The sequence below is a fragment of the Cylas formicarius genome, unplaced genomic scaffold, assembly GCF_029955315.1.
Source record: "Cylas formicarius isolate icCylForm1 unplaced genomic scaffold, icCylForm1.1 PGA_scaffold_4__25_contigs__length_36172078, whole genome shotgun sequence".
NCBI classification, from domain to species: domain Eukaryota; kingdom Metazoa; phylum Arthropoda; class Insecta; order Coleoptera; family Brentidae; genus Cylas; species Cylas formicarius.
This window is the reverse complement of record NW_026844334.1, coordinates 29,287,036-29,304,346: the sequence shown is the minus strand read 5'-3', so window position 1 is coordinate 29,304,346 and position 17,311 is coordinate 29,287,036. Positions and strand designations below refer to the sequence as shown.

Sequence of the window (17,311 nt, the reverse complement as noted above, 5' to 3'; positions counted from 1 at the left end):
AACAAAGTGTTACCAATACTGCATCGGTATTATTTATTATTTTATTTTACAAGTGCTTGCCTCCGTAAATCCAGTACAGCATCAGATCTTACGCGATTCACGGAACCTATTTTGTTTACAATCTGACCAAACTATCTCTATCACACTAACTTGTGATAGTGATAAGGCGGAAGCTGCAGAACCCGGTAGCCATTTTCCAATTTTAACTTGTCCACTCTTAAAAGATTATATTTTCAAATAATTTCATATTCAAAGAAAAATACTTGGGAACTATCTGTGCATTGTTGCTTCAGTATGGATGTTCATTCTTTCATTAAACTTGGCTGAAATGGTATATTCGTTTTTGGCATTCACTCGACGAGGCTCAGTAAATCCACAGTGATACGATACATTGTCCATTAATAGTACTGCAGGTTAACTAAGATTATCCAACAACTGAACTACCTATTAAAGTAAAAAACATTAGATAAGAAAGTTTTTTTTCCGTGGGTACAAAACTAAAACTTTTATCTTTGTTCATAGGTTAGAAAGAGTTCCCATAAATAGGATAAAGATGATTTCATCTTTCTAAATTTCAGTGTTTATTGCAACATTTACAGCCCGATTTAAAAATAAGACTGGCATATACCACAAATCCATTTTTCTAGCCAGCATGTAAAATTATATAGCAACTGCTTCACCATATTTTTTGGAACTGTTTGTAAATAATCGTCTTGCCCGCTTTTTCTAGACACTCTATTACTAAACATCCAAGTTTTTGTCCAAAAAAACTGGATTGAATGAAAAGGCATCATTCTGGTTTTTCATTTATTCTCTCAAAAATGTCACTGTGACATGTTCTCCTATAAAGAAGGAAAATTAATTATTAAAATGAATGACTTTTTTCGTTCAAAAAACCACGAAAAAGTTATATAAATCTTTGACTTTAAACACAAAGAAGCAGTGCCACAAATTGTATTATTCATTTGGAAAACGAGAAAGTTTCAAATTTTTTCATACTTGCTGCGTACATAGTATAAATTCGTGTCCATATGCTATGCTCATGTACTTTATGAAGGGGTGTTCCGTGTGCTGCGACTGACTGAACTTAAACTTTATGTTCATGATCGGTTTTGATGCCTCAACTAGCAAGCTTACGCACCGAACTCATAGAAATATTTAATGCATCGACAACATGCTACAATAGGACATAATAAGTACTTACCTAATTAATAATTTTCAGAAACTTAAATTGCTCGGTTATAAAACTTAGATGGTTTCAAGTATGGAGACAGAAATACTTACATCGTGTACGGCGTTTAAGGGTAAAAGCGGTTGGCTTCCCTGCATTTTTGTTCGAGTGAAATTTACAACATTCAGTAACTAGATAAAGATATGCTCTGACGTAACTGCACAATTGTTCTGACTGGACTTTAATACAAAGCAGACATTTATTGAGATCCCAAATCTCTGAAAAACCACAGTTTGTAACTTGTATAAACTTACATGCTTGTGCAAATTTGGCGCTTCAGTTCAATCAAGTCTAAAGAGAAATATCGAAAAATAGTATATTATGGAACAAGTGCGGTAAACGGTATTTGTAAACCTTCTATCCCTTTTTTATTGGTAATAAACTAAATTCGTATTGACAACCGATTTATCGCAGACAGGGTTGCCAGAACTTGATAACCGATTAAATTATTTTCGAAGTAACAAAATTTCACTTTTCCAGTAAGACATTTTTGGATAGTGACATGTGGATTTGCTATATATAATTCTTGCTACACCTATTTTTTTGTCATTTTTGGGGGAAATGAATATCGTTCGTATTTTTTAAAGTTAAATAATTATGTTAAAGCAAACAGGAAAACGTATCAAATATAGCCTAAAATAACAAAACAAACGTATAACAGTAATAGTGAGGCATCAGCCGTTAGTGTATCCCTACCAGAATAAAAATAAATAAAAACAATAATTACAAAAATTGTGACCGCCGTTTTAGTTCAAACATTGAATAACTGCGATGCGAGACCGAACTCCGGATTACGTCTGGGCGTAAATTAGTAAACGCATGGTTAACACAGTTTAATAATCCATCCCTAGTACTTATATAGGTAGAGTACACTAGCTCAGAGGTTAAAATGTGCTAATAATTCCTCTATTATCAATTGCATATGACCTTTTTTGTTGTGTTGGTGATTTACGAACGGTCGAATAAAAAATATACAGGGTGTTCCATTTAAAAAGAGTACATTTTCCTCATTTTTTCCTAAACCGTACACACATTTTTTTTCTGTTTTCACCTACGAAATCACTGAAAAAAATGTTACTAGTTTGCTAATTTAACCGACTTTGTATCTCTACTCATAACAAATAAATAATGATTAATTTAAATATATTTAAATTATAAATCACAATTTTTTCAACATTTATTTGGTACATTCTTTAGAATAGATGGGATAGAACTTCATTAACCATTCGAATAAAATATATAAACTAAGTAGTAGTAAAGTAACTAATAACTATTACATTACAGACAAATCTTATGATGAGAGTACACAAAGTACGAAAGTTCATTATAGCATATTATGACTAAGCAGCTCCAAGTATTCATTAGTGTTCAAGTATTCAATAGTGTTATAAAACACATTCTTACTAAAAAGGCCTTTCATTTTTAATTTAAATTGCTTGTTTGTTTTTAAGATTCGACGGAAGGACATTATAAAAATTCTACATTAATTTTATTAGATTGCGAGGACGTCAGTCTGGAGTAACCTGGTGTGATCGTATCAACTTGCCTTTTATTGTAGTCGTGCCTATTCGTGGTTACTCGATAGACATCAACGTTTTCACGTATATATAAAACAGATCGGTATACGTAGGCAGGCAAGTAATCGGTACGCGTAAAAATTGCTCTACAGTGCGCAAATGGATCGGTGATTGACAGCAGCCGCACAGCCTTTTGTTGCCATAGGAAAAATTTTTTCGAATATCTAACCCCGACTATAGCACTATACCATAAGAAATTTCGTTCTGTAAAAACCCAAAGTAGGTCAATATGGCCTGCCCAGGATAGAGTTCTATCGATAACAAATCCCAACAGATTAATGTTATTTTGATTTGAAAATTCCACTTTGCTACAGGAAAAAATAAGTTTTCGAGTTTTTAGTTCGTTAAGCACTATATCATTTGTAGAAATCCATTGTTGTAGATCCTGCAGCAACGTTTTCAGTTTTCAGTTCGGTATTATTGTCCGCCAACAGGGTAATGCTGGCACTGAGTATAGACAGCCGCAAATCGTTTATATAAATGATAAATAGCAGGGGTCCAAGAACCGAGCCCTGTGGAACGCCGTACTTCACATAATAAGCTTATCTGTAGTAGATTTATTTTGACGAAAACCGAACTGCAATTCACTTACAAAATTCAAACAACGTGGATAAACGGTTTTTTAAGGTATTTTCCGATAACTTTCCCAAAAATAGCGCCAATAGCCTGAATAGGCCTGAATTTATTTGGAAATATATATATATATATATATATATATATATATATAGCGACCCCCTTGAAAATACGGCATTTGTTATAGTTGTCAAAGCACCTACAATATACTTTATGGTGTGCATTAGTATTTCTGAATTTAAAAAATTATGTATCTGTCAACACGTCCGGCATTATTTTATTTTTTTTTGTATTTTCTATTATTACTTTTATTAGTTTAGATTAAATAGTTTATATTAAATAGGCTATTCTTAATTGCCTTCGACAAGTGTCATATCCAATTTTTTAAAAACTATTGATAATCGCTGCTATTTTTTTTTGCTATTTAGTTCTCGAACGCTCAGTATAAAAGAGACGCATTAGAAAATTCCATTTAAACCAAAACGCTCGCTCGCCGAAACAGCAAATAGGCTATATGAAAGAAATCTTCTAATTTTCATGGCTCACACACGTCTAGCGAAAATGCCTACCTTAGCTTACTACGATCATGGCAAAGTGGGAATATAAGCAAAAGCTTTTAAACCACATTGTTTCAAAGCCCCCTAGTCTTTTATTTCGTTTACGAACCGGCGCGCCGTCACACAGCTTTGTTATTAGCAAAATTGATTATATGCCAAGATTAAATATCCAAAGCTTAAATTAAATTGGGGATGAGCTTGCGCTAATGCCTGGAAGCTTTGAGCTAAGGTAAAAACGAACCAGGACCCCAGTTAATGGTTCTCGAAAATTAGTTCAGATTTTATTAGATCCACGTAATTGTCTTATTTCTGGGCCAACGAACAGAATGAAAGTTTATTGGTTTGAGAATGTGGCACTGCTCTGCAACTCAATAAAAACAATTGAATGTAGCAACAATAATTATTTATTGAAATTTAAATAACTGAAAATCATATTTCGACTGGAATTTTGTAAATTTACAATTATAAAAGAGGCCGAAAACAGAAGATCATTTCTTAGAAATATCTAGAGGCAACAAATATATCTTTTTTACTTCAGACATTTCCGGAATTTGAGTCACAGATCAAAAACTAATAGCTGCAGAAAATATATAGCTGGTATTTGCTTTAGTTACTCGTTTATAAAACACCCACTCCTCAAAAAGTTTTTATAAACGGCACAATTTCGACTTTATGTTATATTTGCAGTAAAGTATAAAATTTGCCTGTAGATCTAGGTCTTATTAATTAAATCATTCTTTTCGTGCTAATTCCATTCTCGTGTGTCTGATACTTTTTTTTTTAAATAATAAAAATAATGAAATAAAAACACATCCGCTTCAAGGTCAAAAATTCATGGAAAATTTTTGCCCGGAAATAGCCGAGAGGTAATATTTTGACTTGTCAGGGTCTGTGCTTACATATATACGCCCATCGATCTGTTGGTCCTCTGGGAGACAGTGGCTCACCCCACATAGGAAAACTTACCGAGGATGAAATATATTCAGATGTTTATGGCATCGGCGGATTTAAAAGTTTTGTGGGATGTTAATATATTCGGGAGTTTAGATATAAGTGTAAGTTTGACGTCAAAAGGTAATTCCGATGCTAGGGTCTTTTATGGGGTTGACTAGTTCGTTATGTAATTGCAGATACTGACGATTGCAACAATAATAATAATAAAGTGCCTCTATTTTTTAACATACAGGAATATATCCATAAAACATTTTCTTCCATAGAGACGTGATTTCAAAACATCAGAGTCGATCTATAGGCCCAGATTTCTACAAAAGTTATCCAAAAATTCAAATATTTCATGAGTGTCAATGATCAACGTTCATTTAAAGGGGATTTTGACATTTACATAAGTAGACTGATTATACTTTTAATATAAAAAGCAAGATCAACGTCAACCATGGAATGGAAAGGAATAGTATAATTGTTGCTCATCTGCATGCCGATATGAGTTATATAAGTTTAAAAAAGCTCTTGAATAAATAGAAAAAAATGAGGACACTCGAGATACTACTTTTGGGAACTCGCCTATGAAGTCCTTCAAAATCGGAGCTGGTACCATTAAAATTAAACTTCTGCCTTTTAGCCAGAAAGTACTATTTAAAAAGGTTAATACTGTTTTCACTAGAGTATTTAAAATTCAAATATAAAATTAAATAAACAATAGTATTAGTAGAAGCAGTGAAGAATACCATCTGTTACCTTGGTACGGCAGTTGTGCTGCTATGGGATGCGGCATAGCACAGGACAAAAATTAGAGACATAGTTGGGACTAGCCTCTTTCGGAACTGAAATTATATAGTCGTTCCCTGCGGCAGAAAATTTGAGACTTCTACCATTAAAATACGAACTTCAAAACCCAAATGCATAATTAGAATTGTATTTCTTCAGTAAGATCGGATCCATACTAAAAGCATAATTTGCTTTACAGTGCAATTTTAATTTGTAGATAATAGAGAGGTTTGAGTAGTAAGTTAATAATAGCCTTAGCTTGGAAATCAACAGGTTTTTTCCTAATTTATTCGGGATACAAAAAAATGTTATTAATTAATATAATAGCCTGTTATTGCCACTTAACCATTCGACACGAGGATTCTTTATGCACACTGTTCCACATGGAGAATGCAAATCAAACAACCAAGTTATGTTAGTGTTAAGAAAATTTAATATCTCGTCGGCATCCACGGAGTCTCAGCATTCAATTGTTAAATAAATTTAGATACATTTATAGGGACAGTTTTGAAGATTATTATAAACAGCTATAGCGACTACTCCACATACTACTGGTTTCTTTGGGCCGCTACCCAAAACGTACTCGAAGAGTTATGGAGGGTTGATCAGATTCACCCAAGCCCAATTCCCAAATAAAAGTGAGATGGAAAGCTGTTTCTCGATTTATGTTTTTGGGATACTAAACCAAAACGAAAATTAGAAGTAATTCACCCACTAAATGACTGCCTCTAAACTTATCCATATTATATTATCTTGTTCCCCTTAATAGCAAACATGTTAGAAAAGAAACGAATATCACAAAACAACGTTTCAGTATTGATCACAGTCCATCGTTAGCCAAATAAATTGTGAACTCTAATTATGAGAATAATTAAAAGTTTCTGAATCTTTGACGACAATGCCAAAGGCAGAACTTTAAACTTATTGGAATCTATACAGATTGACAATGTTCTACATTTTTTGGTTAGTTACATACGGGTCATCAATTACTACCCTCAATCGGTATGATTGCATAAATCATCACGTATTTTCTATAGAGCCAACGGTTTTCAAATTAGGCACAGTGTTTTTAATTGGTTTACATTGTGCTGCTCTCTGATTTCCACACGATCAATGCACGTATCCATCTGCTGCGGCATGATATAAGGAATTTAATTCCGACAGACAGCAAAGTGTTTAATTTTCATTGAAATTTATAATTGGATAACGCTTATTGGTAATATAAAACCAATATGTGTTTGGGCAAATTTCGTGACTTGATAATTTTTATTTGCAAAAAACAATTTCTTAGGGTACTCCCAAGATTATGTACTTGCATGACTTAGGACACTATAATTTATTTTTAGTTCAATCATTACTTGGAATTTTACAAATAACAACTCGTTAATCGGAAACTAAATTTACATTCGTAACCTAGAATATATTAGAATTATGTAGATAAGAAACACCGCATTGGTTGTATATTGAAACTAAACTATAATCAGTGTCATGCTTCAGTAAGTTTTTTTTTTATCGTTTTATTGTTTTTTTTTTATGCATTACCAAATTTGACTTCAATGAAAAACTTTTTATTTGCTATTATTACCTTTACACCTTGCAAATTATTATTTAATTTAAATAGCTCGAACAATTTTAATAAAATAATTTTAATTCATATTTTAGGAAATGGTAGTGATAAATTAGACAGCGATTAAATTAAATGCTTGCCGTTATTTATCCCAAACACAACGCAAATGGTTACGATGATGAACGCCACTCTTTAAATATAAAAATAATATAACCCACCTTACAACTTTCAACAAGAAGATAGCCTTCGGCAATATATTCTCGATGTATAGTACTTTAAGTTGCAATAAAACAACGATGGATTATTCGATTGACATGAATTTTATTTATCCGAAAGATAATCTTGTGGCATTACATTTTAAATATGGTTTCTAGCATATGACCGCCACGGCTGGCGCGGATGTAGTTCAATCTGGACGTCCAATTTTCAATGACTTTTTCCAACATTAGTGGCCATATATCGACAATAACACGGCGAATGTTGTCTTCCAAATGGTCCAGCGTTTGTGGCTTATCCGCATAGACCAATGACTTTACATAGCCCCACATAAAGTAGTCTAGCGGTGTTAAATCACAAGATCTTGGAGGCCAATTCACAGGTCCAAAACGTGAAATTAGGCGGCCACCAAACTTGTCTTTCAATAAATCGATTGTGGCACGAGCTGTGTAACATGTTGCGCCGTCTTGTTGAAACCACATCTCCCGGACATCATGGTTATTAAATTCAGGAATAAAAGAGTTATGCCGATCACCATTGACTGTAGCATTCTGGCCATCATCGTTTTTGAAGAAGTACGGACCAATGATTCCATCAGCCCATAAAGAGCACCAAACAGTCAATTTTTCTGGATGTAACGGTGTTTCCCCATACACTTGAGGATTAGCTTCGCTCCAAATGTGGCAGTTTTGTTTGTTGACATAGCCATTCAACCAGAAGTGCGCTTCATCGCTAAATAAAATTCGCTTATGAAAATCGGGAACAACGGCAATCTCGTTTTGGGCCCATTCGACGAATCTACGCCTTACTTGATGATAGTTTGGCTTCAATTCTTGCACAAGTTGGATTTTGTAAGCACGTAAACCAAGATCCTTCCGCAAAATCTTCCATAAAGTGGATGGACACAGTTCCAATGCCCGTGCTCTATGGCGGATGGACTCATTCGGATCTTCCTCAATGTTACGCTCTACAGCAGCAATAGCTTCTTCTGTACGCACCGTATGGCGTCTCTGGGGATGCGAGTTATCAATAAGAGTAAACGTGGTGCGAAAAGGTTCCATGGTTAATCAAATTAACTGTTGTGATGGACGATTTTTGCTACGAAAAAATGGACGTAGTGCGCGATACGTATTCCGCACAGAACCATTATTTTCGAAATAAGATTGCACTATTTGCAAGCGTTGTTCAGGCGTGAGTCTATTCATTTTAAATTGCCAAACCAAACTGAGAATAAATCACTTGACAGCTGTTAAATTGGTCGCCATCTTGAACAGTAATGCCAACTTAAAATTCTATACATCGAAACAAAACACCCTTTCCAATTGAAGATTAACTTCATTGGCAGTATTTTTCCTACTTTCAAGGCACAACGCAAAAATGTCCTTTGATTTATCGGTCTTAATAGTAAACCCGACTAGTATTTCGTGTTTTGCGTTCAATAATGCTTTCATTGTAAGATATTTTTGTGCCATTTCCTACAAATCACACACTACAAATAGTAAGGCAGGGATTAAACATTATGGTGACTAGAGGAATCTCTCCTACACTGTGAATGTAAAGTATGAATTCTAATTTTTACAAAATTTCTGGATTCCTCCTGCGTCTGTTTTTGCTGAGTCGAACTTGCTGACGTTTCGCCACTCATCAGTTGGAGTCTGCAAGTTCAACTCAGCAAAAACAGAAGCAGGAGGAATCCAGAAGTTTTGGAAAAATTATTGCAGTAGCCTGTGGAAGTTTCTTTGAAAAAGTATGAATTCTATTTCGCTAAAAATCCTTTTTTTTTCTTGTATCGTGCACAGGCTATTTGTGTTATTGTTTTTGCTTTTTATATGGAATTTTTAAATATGGATAGATTTTTTGTAGATTTTACATCTTCCTTAAACTCTGGCTAGATGCTTTCACGTCATTATTAACTCAGTCATTTTGACCACTAAAACAGATTAGGATTTTTGTTAAGTTAAGTTTGAAAATGGAACAAAAAGATAGGTAGTTCTTCAAAAATTAGTATCATTAAATGAGCGTTTTTGTATAGTAAAATCGCGATTTTGAATTCGTATTTAAAAGACTGTATTTTGTAATGCAGAATAATGCAGCATAGTCAGAAATTTTGCTTTTATTTACATAAAGGTGTGGTCCAAGGTCCACGATGTCATGTTTTCGATCCAATCATTCGCGAGAGATTAAAGCTTATCACCAATTCAAGAAGATTTTTGTCGTCGATAACGGCCCTCTCTGGATTACAATTCAGGTCTTCATAGTTGCAACAAAAAATATCGAAGTCAGTATTTATTGGTGACCTGTAACAAGTTTATATTGCTGTGTTCCTTTTGTTGCGATTTTGTGAGTTTAAACCACATATCTTAGATTTCCTTTCTATGCAGTAATGCTGCAAATTTTCTTGTTTCACACAGCCACGTCCATAGTGCTACTGAACCATGAAGTCAATAAGAGATATAAGAAAGCTGGAGATAAATGACATCCCACTTTAGTGTTGTCAATAGGTCGCAGTTTAGCACTAACATGAAGGAACTATTTCGTTACCGAGTTGACGGCTTTGGTAAAGACTGCTTAATGCCCATTTTATACGATCTAATTTAAACCTTCCATCCTACTTATCAAAAAGAATGTCTGTTGGCGGAGAATCTTAGTCGATGTATGTACAGCTTGTATTCCAGCCGTCTTTGTCTATCGTTGTTGCGGTTGTCAATGGTAGTTCGACAGTGGTTTGGTTCAGATCATCATACATGTCATGGATGGACATGTTGGATTTTTCAGTTTTTTTTTTTAGTTTCTTTTGCATTTTCTTGACTGGTTATTGTTTTGGTCACATACAGGTGTCTCGGCTGCCCACAGTATTTATGAAGTTTTCGTATTTCAACTAGATCTAAAGGTAAGAAGTAAAAAATTGGAAGTGTGCTGGAGTGTGTTCGATTGGCAGCAGAGGAACGCCGACAAGACGGGTAGACACATTAACCTAAAATCGTGAAACTTAAACATTGTGATATAATTTCTTAAGACGGCATTTGTTTACTATTAGCAGCGCCACCATCAGAGAATAATTTGGCAAATATCAGGCCGAGAATATTTTTGTTACCGCTCTAGCACCCTCGAATTCCAAAAGCGTGAATGCGTGACTTGAACGGAAATATCCTCGCCATTTCGATCGTGATCGTCGATATATCACTTCAGGAAAGATAGAAATTATACGAACATTTCTATCGAAAACTTTTTGATCTTTATTATCCGATAGACCGTTTTTGTCTTTCACTCTCTCGATCATCGGAGATTGTAAGGTGTAATGTAATTATAAGTTCGAAATAGCTTCGGGATTAATTTATCTGGCAGTAACGGGGAGCGAACGAGTAGGGAGATAAAAAATCAGAGCAATTAAATAAATGGCTCGATATCGGCCAAATGGACGCTTAAATCTTTTGCTTTGCCGCGTTGTGATTCAGCATACTTCGTGTAATCAGTCGAAACACAAAATGATATTAGTATTTTTGCTTTAATACATTTTGAATGTTGATTATGGAGAGGTGAGGAATTTGCTCTAACAAAAATCCGAGATAATATCAAAGCTGATTGGATGGGATAAAAATTAATTAGACGTGATAGGAGCACCGATGTATTAAAGGAATTCGGGAAATGCTCCTCTAAATACATCAGAAGTATCAAAATAGCCGATAATTTTGTGGATTATCTCAATTCAGCCAAATTGTTGACAATGATTTTATTTATGAGACTAAGCGCAATTCAGAGCGTCAAAAAGGATTACACGAAGAGCGAAATAACCCAAGCTTTTAAATACTAGTAAAGCACACTAGCAATTCGAATTATATTCGCATATTCGACGTTAACGGATCGGCTATTGGTGTAAATCAGCCAGTGTGACTACGTCCTACTCTATCCAACACAAATATGAATGCCGAACATCCTAGAACTTTTATTCGTCGATCTCAGCACGTGAACATTTTGAATAGGGTTTCGACCAAACATTTGGCCTTGCACGCACTTCAAGTAAGTCAACCTATCAGATCATGCACAAAGCCATGCGTGATCTCATTTTGTCTTAGAGAAAATTAGAAATAATGCATCATCTTATTATGATATGATAAGAGACGGCAGCCATTGATTGATTTGAATTTAAAGAATATGTTCGTTCAACAAGAAACTTTCCAGACCGTGTTGTTTCTCTCAATGACGATGTTCACTGGTCTGATCTTATGATCTAATTCCGCTTGACTTTTTTTTATGGGACTTCCTCAAAGGCACAGTCTATTTTAACAGTCCGCAGGCTATTAATGAATGACCTTAAGCACACCATTTTTGAATTATTTTTGAAAATGTTTAACAAATGATCTGTAGAAACAGCAGAGATGGACATTCGGAGAAAATTATTTTTAAAACATAACCCTCACTCTTCTACATTTTGTTAATATAAATATGTTTAAATTTAATTAGCTAAGTATTGTTCCGTTTATTTGAAATATCGAAGTACCTAGTCGTAAAATAGATTTATTTCCGACATTCAGAACATAAAATTATAAGTGCTAGAGGCTATATAAAAAATGGTACCACACGCTTACCTATACCAATAAATTAGTGAACTATAAATAAATATATAAATTAACAACAAACAACTTAATTGTTAGGTTACGCAACAAAAGTATGTATAAATTTGTCCGTTAAAACTGTATTACCTAAATCATTCTCGTCCATCGAATCCTGTACTTCTTGGTTTCTCTTTGAATGTTTATCCAGTTCCTAAAATAATGATCATGCCCCGACTTACCCAAAATCCCTTGTGGAGGATGTAACGGGTTGAAAGGACAGCAAAACACGGTTTCACCAAGAATTCGCACACAAATTTGCCGAGTAGTAGTAGTAGTAGAAACTAACCAGAACTCTAGAAGTATATTTCAGTTCACAGCAACGGCCGATCCCTAAGTGGTGTAGACAGGTAAAAATTAATGAAAAAAAAAATAGAAGTCTCTCAGAAGTAAAGGATGGAAAATAAAGAGACAAAGTACAATCGATGTTTTGTTGCCTGGTCAAGGCATGTTTATACCCGATTAATTTTTCACCAATCTTTATATTATATCCCGAAATCAAAACAATTCCTAAATTAAATAACAAGAATTGTAACTTCAAAAAAAAAATGCAAATGGAGAAATGGAAACACATCAATAATATTTGATTGTGGCTGACCTATGTATTTTGCAATTTTTTACGACTTTGAGATGAAACTTTTAAATATATACCAAATTTGTTCGATTCACACTTTGGAGTTCGAACTGATTCTCTTCATATTATTGTGACGAAACACGTATGATATACATTTTTTTGTTGTTTTTTTTTTCGTTTTGTTAGAAATATTTTTCGTCCCTCTCCTTCGCGATACTAACTTTAGCAATGATTTATTTATCGGAAACGTATTCACATATTTGAACTAAAACAACGACGCGAAATTTATTGGCCGATCCGCTTCTACACGTTCACATAGGACAATGCTTCCTCTCGTGGCAATATTCTATAAGAATAAAAAGTTTTGCAACTTCGAACAAAGTTTGAGAAATTTTCTCTATAAATTTTATAGTAGATTCCTTAAGTGTTCCAGTTTAAACTTGTCATTGTTTCAATTTTGTTCGCCGTTCGAGCGTTCGAGTTGAAAAATGAGTTTTATCGCCACTACTGGACTTCCACAAATAAAATTGTATTTCGGTAACTACTTTAATTTGTGTAGTAATAGTTGATTCATTTCCATTATATTTACAAGTGCAAACACTGCCATAATTGATCGTGAAATTAAGTTTTTTTATTTACTTCTTTCTAATATGCTCGGTAAGATTTTTCCCTTCATTCTTCGCACATCATTTCCCCTATGCTCTCTGGAATATAGGCAAGGCGCAATCCGTTGGCCTGCTGTGAAGAGCTTGCTGAAATCGGGTCTGAAAGTGAACCAAATCGGAAGGCATGCGCATCTCAATGAACACAGGTGGAGATTAAAGCCACAAAATGCGTTCTCAGTGGACACGTTGGTATTAAGAGCTCCCAGGAGCTCGCGGCTCTGGTGCGGTAGCGCTTTACAGAGACACAAAGTATTAGGGCAGCCCTACGAAATGTTAAAAGGTTGGTCTGTTTAATGGTGCTCGGTTTTTTCGAAAGCGGATCAGCAGTGTCGATGGAGGTCCTCCTAGGACTCGAGCTTTAGCACCTATAGCGCATATAGCGCAGCTAAGATTGCAGGTATTGAAATACTCGAAGCCGGAGACACCAGGGCACCGTTATTTAATGTCCGTCTCGGGCAGTAATCAATCAATATCTTCTATAGTTTAAATGTAATTACTGTCATGAAATTATGTCTTACCCAATAAATTTTAGGTTAAATTTTTCTTTTCTCGTCTGTCCATATCACTGACTGAGTTAGCCATCATGTGCCGAAGTTTTGCTGAAAGTAACTTTTATTTGCCTCGAGTACGAATGTGACTTCAGCAGTAATGCCTATAAATATATATTTAGTTATAAGAGTTCTGAATACAAGGTTGGGATTGCTTGAGTCCCAGGCAACGGTTTTTGTATGTTTGCGTTTAATAAAAAATAAACCTTAAGTGCATTTAATAACTCTATAAAATTAAAGTAATTACATTAAGCAGCTGGTTCTCATTTTAAATTTTATATTAAGAGTTGTCGTTATTTTTATAACAAAATGTTTGATACAGATAATTGTTTCCACATTAAGAAAAGACACAATCAGTGGACGGCAGGCGTAGAAGTTAGGTAAGACTACTACTCACATCGGCAATAAAACATTTTACTATTTAAGAATGTAGGATTCTATTATCACCCTCAGCTATTACGCTCTTCTAGTTTTTCACCACGCATAAACTGTCGTTCAAACCATTTGGCAACTTCATGAATAAAAGACCGAAACGCAGTCGTATTTTATTTAAATTTTAAACTACACTAACCAAAAAAAATAAATTTTTCCTATTTGAAAAAGTATTAATGAACAGCCTATTTTTAAGAGAATAGAACCATAATTATATCAAATACCCAATGAAATAAAATTGTTAATAAAGCTCAAAATGTTGTCCATGTTCTTCGCGCAGGCATTTCGCGTACTATATTCGTGAACCTTCATTTTTGACATGGCGTGACAAATATTCTTGCGTTCTCCGTAATTTTGATCCTAAAGTTTGGTAGATTTGGCGAAATTAGTTTTGATAGGTTGCGTTTTCTTCGATATAAATATCGACTGAGCTATTTAGACGACTTTTTGGAAAACTGGTGCAAACGTCATCTAACTATATTTCTTGGTACAAAGTAAGAGTGTGAAAATATATTAAACAAAAATTAATTTAAGGGTATTTGTTTAATATCGAAAAAAATCTAGTATTTTATTCCGTTCCCAACTTACAATAGCACCATTTTTACAGTTTTGAATAAATCACGTTCTTGGACTAGAGTTTTAGTACATCAAACTGTTTATGTTCATCCTTTTAATAACATCCGTTTGAAGAACAACATTTTACCTTCTTCGCCAGCCAGAAGCTTGTTATCCAGCCTACAAGCTGATACAAGATATAAATGAGCCAAAACTAATATGCTGAACTTGCTGGCGATTCGCTAATCATCCTGTCGAGTTCTTCAGAAGTGATGATTTTATTTTTGGCTAATTCTAAATGAATACAAAAATTTCTTAACACACATATTTAAAATCATCGTAAGAAGGCGTTTCTTTTTATGAAATAATATAAAGGCTTTCCACTTTGAAAAATTTCATACAATAGATAGATGTAATGTAATTTTAAATCTACATATCTAACCCTAACACTTATAATTTATCACTAAATATATCCAGCACACGATGAATAAATGGTCATGACTTGGCTGGCCGATTATAAACCGAGCAATAAACCAATAAAAAGTCGACATAAAAGCGTTTATCAGTACAGGGAGGTATTTTCATTATTTGTTATGTTCAGACCGTGGATTGAAAAAAAGTTTGACAACCCAATGGAGGATAGTAACAAACCACACGGAAAGTATTATTTGAGTATGCGCATAGAATTGAAAAGAAAAGATAAAAAAAGATTACCCATTTAACACTGTGGCTCGAGAGGAGGTTAATACTTTCAGCAAAAAATATGGACTCAGTAGACCAATATCACGACATGGCAAGCGAACTTTCAGTCAAAAAGTAACAACGATTAATGATAAAATTAAAGTTAAAAAATAACTAATTGAAATTTTAAGAACCATAAAAAATCCAGTAATGTACCCCTTAGATTACTGACCTTATTACTGCGATTGAAATCTTATATGAATTATATGAGTCGAATTAATAAACAAAGTTAGACGCAATAATACTAACCCAAAAATGTACGCCCATGTAATTGTAACTCAGTGTGAATTAATTGTATTTCAGATAACTCAGATACTCTTAAGTTGGACTTTTGCAGTCGGTAATGTCGTGTCGTGTTATGTTATGTGTAATTCAAATTATTATATTAGATTATTATAGATCATATTATAAAAATCCTTCAAAACATAAAAAATGAATGTATAATCCATCCATTTACATCAAAGTTAAAAGAGTTTTTCATTAGTAAATGTTATTACTAATGAATTGTTTTTGTTGGATTGTTCTCCCAAAAATGCACTAAAAACTTGTTTTACTTATTGTTTCATTCTAAAATCAATACTGGCAATATATAAAAAAAAGAGAGAAGAAAAAAGTAGTATTATTCTTTAAGAATAAAATGTCAAGGAATTCGTACTCCGGAATTCCTAAAACCTAGATATACTAACTTCTATAAAGAGTGCTCGAAATTTCGCGTTAAGCGCTACTTCTGCAGAGTGATTGTTTTTTTGTTAGATAGATCTTACTAAAAGGACAAAAACGCATTTTTTCATGTAGCATTGACTAAGATCATGGACCAACTAACACCGTCTTTTAAAGTGAGGAAGTAATTTTAGGAACATTTTTACATTAAAAATGATAACAGGACTGACTAACAGTAACTAGACCATATCTCGAACACTTTCCGAATTTGATCATTCATCCATTATGCGTTTCGGATACTATAGATTTGTTAATACTGTTGTTTTAAAAAACAAATGCCCATTAAAACATACTTGAAACGTTTGTAAAAATATTTTACAAATTTTTGTAATTAAAATTTATTTCTAAGATCTTAAAGTCAAATACAAATTAATCGTTATTTACAAGGTAAATATTTATTTTTTTTTTTAAACTTTGGTCAATTAAGTCTCCTTAATACGAATCTGTTGTCGTTTTCTATTTGACAAATTGTTAAAAATAATTCTCGAAAAGATCTATCCACCTGCGATATTTCGAGCACAAGCTGCATAGATAGAAATTAGTATCTTTAGGTTTTAGGTCCCCCGAAATTCAAATCGAATGAGAATTGTCCCGGAAATATCTAAAAGCCCTTCTCGATATTTGCCATCAAAAAGTAATCTCAGGCTCCGATTTCAGGTTCATACAATAAGCAAAAATTGTTCATGTTGTGGAACTAGCTGCGGATATAGGCTTCCGTATCGTTCTCTTGCCCTTACAGACTATTTACTGCATATCAAATAGCATTCTAAAATGTCACACTTTTCTTCTTGTGTAAAAACCATTTTTGAATAAGTGATACAGCAAAATTAATTTATATAATTGATAACAATTAATATAACAATACCAATAATTAACCCATTAAAACAAATTTTTTGATAACTAGTTTTCTACTTGGCAGAACTGTCATTATTTTGCACAGCCATCTTTGAACAATTTTTGCTGCGCCTAAGTCGATGTAAATGAAGGCATGGAAATTAGTGTTATTAATATTGTTTCTTG

At 33.7% G+C, this 17,311-nt stretch overlaps 1 protein-coding gene across 1 annotated transcript in view; it reads left to right on the top strand.

Annotated features, from left to right (window-relative positions):
- LOC132701517 (acetylcholinesterase) overlaps window positions 1–17,311 on the top strand; it is a 305,958-nt gene that overhangs the window by 276,920 nt on the left and 11,727 nt on the right. The window lies entirely within an intron of this gene.